We start from the raw sequence: 9,869 nt of genomic DNA on the forward strand, positions 1-9,869 counted from the left end.
GATACAAATTCTCCATCTTTCTCTGAAATCTCGATTCCCTGAAATATTTGTGGTTCTCCTGATTCCTTGATTTTGAAACCACTGCTTCAATTTGAATTTTAGTTCTTATTTCTCTTATAGTTAATATAAGAAATGAGTGAATTGCTCGATTCCATGCTAGTGGCGCCTGCTTCGAACCATAGAGAGCATAATGCAGCTTACAGGCCATATTAGATATGCCTTCCACTCCCTCGGGAATAAACATGTATATCTCCTCCTTGAGTTCTCTATGTAGAAAATCGTTAGCGACATCCATTTGTTCTAGAATAAGTCCAAGTTCGTTTGCCACAGCCGACAGGGCCCTCACTGTTGCAAGATGAGCCACTGATTCGTAAGTTTCCTCATTTTCGTATCCTTTCCTCTGAGAGCATCCTTTAATTGCGAGTCTAGCCTTGTAATTTTCAACATTTCCATCCTTATCCCTCTTCAATTTGAAAACCAATTAACTAGCAATAGCCTTTCTTCCAGGGGGTTGATAGGTGTAAATCCAAGTCTTGTTTTCCTTTATTGAATTTAGTTCTTCTTTGATAGCTCAATACTAGAGCTCCTTGTCTTTACGTTCTGCGATGTCCTTATAGCTTTACAGTATATCTTAAGGCCGTATCACACTAGCGACTGCGGCCGGCGCTGCGGCTGCGACCGCGACTGCGACTGGCCCGTCGACCAATCAGAGCGAGGCAGTCGACGCTGCGACTGTCGCAGCCAATCAGAGAGCTCCATTTCAATCTCGCGCGCTTGCGGCAGACGTGTTTGTTTGTTTTGGTTACCGTAGCGAGGGAAGTTCAAGAAGGTTATAAGATAACGCTGAGATAATTTCGGATTTTTAAAGTGAAGATGGAAGCCCAGTATATTGGATATTGCACCCGAGTACACAGGTGACTAATAATGAATTACGTTTTAACATATATTATAGGAACATTTTCAACAATTGCTGCTCTCTATCTATTCTTTGGGCTTTCGTAAACAAACATGCCACAAGCAGAAACGTTCATACGTGCGCATGCGCGATCGTGGCGTCGGCCGCAATGTGTGATGGGGTGCAGTCGCAGCCGCAGCCGAAATCGCGGTCGCAGCGGCGGTCGCAGTCGCTAGTGTGATACGGCCTTTACATGCATAATTTTCAGCACTCATTGTCAGTGCAAGATCAGCATAATCCTGAAGATATCTTGGTATCTCATTCTTCCTGGTAGATCGTCTGAGAGTTCTCGTACCAGTTTCAATAACTTGAAATTAATTTCCAACTTCTTCAAATTTCATATTGTCTTCAGACGTAGTAGCGGTAAAGAACGTTGCGTTTAAACAAATACAAACGGTATAACTGAGATTAATTCCTATTATCAGCTGCAACAGGTTATTTTCCCTTTTAAATTAAACCTTGCGAATTTTCAAAGATAATACGAAAACTATTCATTTCCTGTTTTCTGACCGAAAGCAAATTACAATGAAGTTCAGGCAAAGATAAAACATGTCTGGTAGTTATCTCAACTTCTTTTCCTTTAACAGCGCTGATGAATTTATTTTCCCCTTTACATTAAGCCTCAAGATAAGTATTTGACTTAGCCACTTTAATTTTAAAATGGTGTAACAGTTTCCTTAAATTACTGAGAGGTATCTTACTGTTGATCAGATGGTATGACGCTCCAGAATCAAAGAACCAGGATATATCTTCTTAGTGTACTCAAATTCATAATACACAAATTATTTGGTTTTAGAAATCCCAGTTTAGACGAATGTTAATGGTCAATTTTAACCTCATTTGAAAAAGGCCAGATTAGCTGCCATTACACGTGATGTCACAGGGACCTAGTTTCGATAAGAGTAGTCAGGATTTTTACATCGTCTGATATTACCAATGCATGCATTAGGCACAGATCTCCGGGTAATATCTCTTAACATTCACTTATTAAAATTGCCTAAGGTCGGAAAGTTTCCTTCATTTGATAGGACATTAATAATCCTTATTTAAGCCAAGGGCTTCCTGCTAGCAGGGTACTCTGCTAGCAGGCGCAGTGCGCAGCCTGCGTAGCTGCGGCGCACACATCCTCGCCCCAAGGTCACCTCACACGGCGGAAGCGGGAACCAGAATGACGTCACACGGGCTTTTCCCAGCATTAAAACTTAGCCGTCGCGTTTCCGCGCGCTTGAAAATTTTCACTTTACATTTAATCGCGAAAAATAGATATCGTCATTTAAAAATCTAAAAGCGCGAAATACGTTCTCCAGGAGTAATAATATTGCTATTTAGGCAATAAAAAAATAACAGGAAACCACCCTATTGGACCATCTTTACCTGATGCTCTGAAGCTTAATCTATCCTCTTCTCTCTATTGGTAATCTTCGCCACGTAATTGTTTACTGAATTTATCGGTAGTTTCACACTGCAGTTGACACTCTTTGTGTCCTGGTTTTCCACATCGATGGCACTTGAAGTGGAAATAATTCCCTTAATTTCTAGTTTTACCAGTATCCATAGAGGCTTTAACTTTTCCTTTCCAATTTTGGGCCTGAAACACAGGAAGAGGGGATGCATTTGCCGCGGTTTCTACGACGACTTCTTTGCGCATCGACCCCTCATCCATGCAGCAGTCTGTTCTTCACGAAGCTGAACTTGAGATCCTTCAACTAAATCCTTCTACAGCTGTGACCACCACGTCGTATTCAGAAGGCATCGTCTGAAGTAGATGATACGCAATGTCTCCTATTCATCCAGTGTAAAGTAAATCTCTATTAAGTTTGTCAGCTTTTAGGAAGTGATTCACAAACGTATCATCCGTAGCATCATATTTCACCGCTAATAATTGCGATGGCGAGTACAGCGACACTAATTTCACTGCGGGCGTGGCAACATTTACTTTAACTGCCAAAATACCGCGATGTGGAAGGCAAAGGAAAATCACGACATTTATGCCAGGAGAAAAAAATTGAAAGTGTACTATATTTTAGTGAGGTAGAGGTTTTGGAACTGGATAAAGGACTGCAAAAGCTATGTGGGGGAAGATATCGACAGCGATAATAATTTAGTGATGATGGAATGCCATATGAAATTCAAGAAATCACAGAAACCAATTAAAAAACGCATGGTAGTTGGAGAAACTAAAAGAGCCAAAAAATCAACTGGCCTTTCAAGAAGTAGTGGAGAGCATGATAGGATTAGATCATACTGAAAAATCAGTGGAGAATAGCTGGAAAAATATCAAAAGTGGGATTCAGGAGGCCGCTAGAGAAGTTCAAGGGAGAAGAAAATTTGTTAAGAGAAAGCCGTGAATCAAGGATGAAGTCCTAGACCTCATCTAAGAACAGAGAAAGTATAAGAATGCGAATAATGAGGACTTGCTACAAGAGAATAAAGAACGAGATTTGCCGCAAAGCGAGGAAAGTCAGAGAAGCGTGGATGAGGAACATATGTGGGGACGTCCAAAATAACCTCGTAAAAGGGAAAGTGGAAGCGGCCTATAGAATAGTGAGGAACCATTTCAAGGAACGAAACACAAAATGTAATAATAAGAAGGGACAAGAATGAAAACATTCTAATTGAAAACGAAGACAAAGCCGAGAGATGGAAGGAATACCTGGAGAAATTATACAACGGGAGCAAACTTAGCTCAAAAGTTCTCGAAGAGGAAAGTGAAGTTGAAAAGGATGACATTGGAGCAAGCATCTTAAGATCGGAATTTGACGCTGCAGTAAGAGACCTGCGAAAGAATAAGGCCCCAGGAATAGATGAAATTCCAGCAGAGTTAATAAAAAATGCAGGAGAAAAGGTCTTGACTGTATAAAACTATCTGCGATATGTATTCAACAGGAGATTTACCTAGTGACTTCAAGAAGAACATAATCATTCCCATGCCCAAAAAGAAGAGAGCAGAGAAGTGCGAAGGCTTCAGAACCATAAGCCTGACGACACATGCGTCAAAGATTCTGGAAAGAATCATTTACAGGAGAATAGAACGAAGAGCAGAAGACTTCCTGGATGAGAACCAATTCGGATTATGGAAAAACGGGGCACAAGAGAAGCAATTTTGGTCCCCCGTCACTTGTAGTGTTTACACCGAGAAACCCATCAATGAAATCAAAGAGAAGGCTATGCGTGTCAATATCCATAGAGAAAAATTAGATTTCTACGATTTGCTGACGACATGGCAGTCATAGCCGAAACAGGGAAGGATTAGAAGAAGACTTTTATAAATATGGAAAGGACAATGGCTAGATATCATCTGAAGATCATTAAAAAGAAGACTAAGATATTTGTGTGCAGTAAAAGAGGACAAATCTTTACTTGGGAAAGCATAATATGAAAAAGTGGAAGAGTTTTTTACTTGAGAAACTGAAATACCAACTACAGACGGAGCAAGGAAGTAATAGTCAGTAGAATAGCACAGGTAAAGGGGCTTTCTAAAAAAGTAGAATCTTCCTATAGCAGAGGATAAAAGCATAGAAGTAAGGAAACAATTCAGCAGATGCTACGTATGGCGCCTGTTTCTCAATGGAAGCGAGGCTTGGACGTTGACAGCAGCAGAGCAGTCAAGAGTGGAAGCATTCGAAATTTGGTGCTACGGTAGAATGATGAAGAGAAAATGGAATGACCATGTAAGTATGAGGAAGTACTTAGAAGAGTGGGAGAAAGAGAAGTATTCTAAACACTTTAAGGAAAAGACGGGTCAGCATAGTTGTCCACATTATGAGACATGATGGCCTGATGAAAACATCAAAGAAGGACAGGTGGAAGGGAAGAAGGGCAAGGAACGGCCCCGAATGAGTTGCATGGGACAGATTACATAGAGGACGTGAAAGAGAAGAAATACGTCGTTATAAAAAGGCTAGCGGAAAGGAGAGCGGAATGGAGAGCTGCGTCAAACCAATCTTAGGATTATTGACTCATGATAATGAAACGACTGTTGGCTAGTAATTCTCTATCATTCCTCGAGGTTGCGGACCAAGCCTTTGTTGCAAAATCCTGAGAGGTGAATGCGTTTTGAGCTGACATCTGAGTGTCATCTGGGATTCCAGTAATCGATCGTCCTAGCCGTAATCTCATCTGAAATCTATAAGCTGAGAACAAAATTAAAAAAAACTCGCTATTATGCATGTATTTAAACCGAGTTCAATTATCGAGGTTCCTTACAAGATGGCCATGTGCGCAATTTCTCGGCATCGCTTGGGGATGCCGATAAAAATTGTAAAATAATTCCATTGTTAACCATTAATCGGTCAATAATTTAAAGTTTTTGGGAAAAATATTCTTTTAAATTTAATCATAGTAAGTATAACATAGAAGCCAATACACATAGTGTATTTGCAATTTTTTTTATTAATTACTAAATAATGCCATGTATTTTCCCGACATACATTGCCCATTTTAGCTAAAAAATAAATTTACACTAGTTAAAAATTTATTTTAAAGACAGAATTGTATAGGCTTTCACATACCTATAAACCATAAATTACATAAACAAAATATAGCGATGATTCACGTGGCAGTGATCTTCTCTCTGCCATGTTGAAATTCATGAATCTTCAACGTAGATCGGGTAAAATTTCAAGAGATTGCGGTATTTTTTTCCAGTTACATTGTCCGTAGTGCAAAGAAATACTTGCTGGTATCTTGCACTTTCCAAGTTGAATGGTGCATCTCACGAGATATATTGACCAATTAAGGGTTAATAGTTCAGTGTTCGCAGTGATTCGAAGTCCTTCTGTCCACACGGATTAGTCGATAATAACAATCGACCGCTAAAGCATTCAATGTAGATGGCTAAACAAGGCTATCGATTCAAACTCCCGCTTCCGCTTGCTTTTGTTTGGACGATTGTTGTCGTCACTAAGTGCAATCACCACGTGGTATGGCGCACATTCGAACTTTTAGACCCTGAGAGGCCTTTCGGTGGGGGGAGATTGTTCGTTCGGAACGTCTTTTCTGCTGCATCTATGCTGTACCTACACAGTACCCTCTTGGGTGTTTGGCGGGGGGTTAGTATTTCCCCCTAACAGGTAAATAGCTGAAGGTTGGTGCTATCAAAAGTTGATGTTTAAAAAATATCATGAGGAAGGAGTAAGCTGTCACAAATTATGCACTTTTTTCCGTGAAGGCAGCATTTAAATAACAAATAATCCACTTTTTAACGCATTTTGGAACCTTTTATTTCATTTTAATTCTTAACAAGAGATTTAATCGAGAGGGAAGTTTTATAATAACAGCATTAATCAGAAAGTTTCGGTATTCTACGCGCTAATCGACTTGTTGGTTCTATTTAGCCTCGTCTCAAATGTCTCTACTGCTTCTTCTAATGCTAATTCTACTGCTTCATCCTCATCGGCATACTACCCCGCAAACCACACAAATAGGCGTGTAATGATAGGTGGTTTTCTGAGTCCCAACCAGAATTTACTAAAGTCCAGGCGCGGATTCGGCATCAAATTTTAGGTGGGGGGTTCATGATTTGGGTCCGTGAGTAAGGAAAAGAGGGGAGAGAGAAAGCGTGTAAATACGTTTATAAATACCCACTTTTTTTAAACGTATTTCGGAGCCTTATATTTCATTTTTATTCTTAGCAAGAGATTTAATTGAGAGAGGAGTTTTATAATGGAGAAGAAATAAATAGCAAACTTGAAGTTTAAAATATTTACAAAATATTAACGCTTCATGCAGCAGAGAATGTGACAATAATTCATTGTAAAGGGTTTTCAGTGATGATAATCACACACAAGTTGCAAAAGCCAATAAAAATTAACAATATTTGATAAAATTTGGGTGGGGGTCATGACCCCCTCGACCATCCTTATAAATCCGGCACTACTAGTTTTTTATTTATCGGCAATAAAGAAATTCATATATTTGTTTGCTTCGCCAAATATTTGGTCTTAAACCTTCGTTTTTATTTCTAACCTAAAAACTATGTAAAGATCTTAGATGATTTTCTCCGCGTAGATCTAAATAACATGTATTCTTAATGGCTCAATCAATCTAAAGTCGAATTCTAATTCCAGTTTACCAGCTAAGCACGCCATGTACGAACTCAAGTATATTTTCAGAACGTACTAGCACCCCGAAACGTACTTGCGACAAGACCAAAGCAATAAAGGATATGCAATAAAGTCTTATTGATAAATTAATGATTTGTACAAAATTGACAGCCATAGTATTGTTGAGCGTTGCTTAGAGAATCATATGCATTCTATAAGAAAGTTGGAGTTTAAAAAAAATTATTCCTGTACCAATGGAAAAGAGCAACATTGGCCTTTTACATCGGCTGTTTCAACTTAAAGATCAAACGCACACTAACATCCATGCCATGGATAGGTGCAACCCACCTAAACGGGACTCGAGCCCGCGAACTCTAGAATTAATTCGTCAGCAAGGTGAAGGATGAATTGTGTCGACGGAGAGATTCAATTCCGATATATTACCTTACGTTGCATTTATTATTAATGCATTGTATAAAACAGAATTATTACAAAAAGCGGCTATTCTCACAGTAATTTTGAAGCACCATTATAAATTATCCGCCGGACGTGAACATTAAAAATTGCGTGAAGTTCAACCAAAGCATCATATCGATAGCTAAGTTCTAACAACACGTATCTAACGTAGTCGGCCGGTTTGAGACAAAAGACATCTTAAACAAAGTGTGATAACAATTAAAAAATAAAATACAGGCAAATAACAACACTTTCATTGTTTGCAAATTTATGCTTCTTTTTCAGTTTTATGAACTTTTGGTTTTTAATTTCAGTGTACAAGTAAAAAAAATGATATTTTTTTTGCACTCCAGAAAAGTTGTTATTTTTTATATACGTGTTGTTAGAACTTAGCCATCGATATATCGAGTCGAAAACTTTGGTAGCTCACTGTACAGGAAGCCATTTTTAACTGAAAAGTGTAGTTTAGGTTGGTAAAATAGTGTAATTATATGGTTTTTTGTTTATTCCGTGTCCGTCGTGTTACTTTATTAAGGTTGGTATAGCTATTTAGCACGATTTAAGCTGCACCAGCCGTACTGCGCTTTGATTTGGTCGTGAAGTTCTCCCAAAGCGGAAAAACGTGACGTCACTCTCGGAAAGCGGGGACATTGAGGTATGCCTAGCGTACCCCAAAGTGGATTTGGAATCGGCCTAAGCACGCTTCGGCTTAAGCCTCGCACGAAACCTCCGAGTCTCTAGCGGATCCCAGCCTAATGCGTGTAGAAACTGTGTAGCTCTCTCTCTCTGTGGGTAGATTCAGTTTTTGACGAGAAAATTTTTCCGCTTTGAAAGTGACTGGTGGTGGTTCCTCCGACGAAATAGAAAAGCTGTAAAATTTCGAAACGGCTGAGGAATATATTTTCACGCGCTCACGAAAAACGTGCTTCAGTTGTTCAACTGTGGGTGAACTTTGGCCATCTTTAGATTCCCTCCATTCACTTCCCCACCCTCCTCTTTACTACGGTTTTTCGTTTCCCCGGCAACCCGAAAGCCGTCGAGTCGTGACGAGTGAGCATCGAAACGATTACAGCGCCAATCCGGAGGTTTTCATCACGATCCTCACTCCCAGAGTAAACACTCCCCATGATTCCCAATGGTTGAATGGGGCACTCGAGGAGGCCATTCAAGCGGTCACATTCGACCTTTCAGTGCAACGCTCGCGTCTGCATCACGTTCCTCTCCCGCCAATCACGTGGAGAATGCATTCATGAGCAGGCTTCGTCGCGACGCGTTTTTCGATCGCTGTAAGCCACGAAACGCAACAAAAGAAAAGCCACTCCGAAGATAAAAAAAATACTATTGGGGCCCCTTAACTCCGTGAAAGATTTTGTACAATTGACTGTACCAGTGGCGCAGCGAGGGAGGGGTTTGGGAGATAAACACCCCCCCCCCCAGAGCTCAAAGAAATTTTTAAGTTTAATCCATTTTACTTAATTGGATTGATATTACTAATAGACAGTGTAAGGTTTTATAAGTTATCCCTCAGAAAGCCGTAAAACTCACCATTTTGAACCATTTATCTTCTAATTCCGAAATTTATTAATCTCGCACCTACCGCTTATCCTAGTGGGTATTCCATACCACCACACACCTCGGTATTAGTTGCACATAAACCCCCCCCCCCCCCCATGCTTAATTCCTAGTTGCGCCCCTGGACTGTACAAGAGTTCGTATAATCTTTTCCAAACATATGTATTCATCATCATGCTCCATTTGACCAGTTCAATGGGGCCAAGTCTAGGTAAACTCTGTGCGTTTTTATTCACAAGGTGCAAGAAGAATGTTTACCTCGTCGAAAGCCGTCGAGGACGCTCGTGTCTGTAATGACGGTAATGGCGGCGTTGTGATGATAACATTGGTGTAATGGAATGAATAGTCGAGTCACCACGAAAAATGAAGAAGGAAGGAACGCCAAGGAAGAATTTCTTGGTTGGAGGGGTTTTTTACGATTCCTAGACACAACGACATGTAGCAACAAAGATTCAGGAAGTAATGAACTATACCTGAAATATCCGCTATTAGCTCACGGAAATAACTCAAAAGATTACCAATGACCATAAATGCGTGACTCAGATAGATAACTAAGCTTTGCAGGGGCCGTATTCGGTATTTCGTCGGTACCGCACCGATCGGTTTGCCTTTGGAGCCCACCGACTGGACATCATTCCGTACCGACGACGGCACTTGACGTTTTGTTTCTGGTGAGGGCACACAGAATTTAATCGCGAAGTCGCGTTGTTTTTATATTCGGTAATATATCTATTATTTAGTCACTGTAGCCATAAGATGGATCTATGTCCCTTAATCCACAAATATATTGAGTAATGTAGGACCCGTTTCGACCGTTAGGCCATTCTCAAGTTCTGATGCAA

The sequence above is a fragment of the Ischnura elegans genome, chromosome 1 (assembly GCF_921293095.1).
Source record: "Ischnura elegans chromosome 1, ioIscEleg1.1, whole genome shotgun sequence".
Lineage (NCBI taxonomy): Eukaryota > Metazoa > Arthropoda > Insecta > Odonata > Coenagrionidae > Ischnura > Ischnura elegans.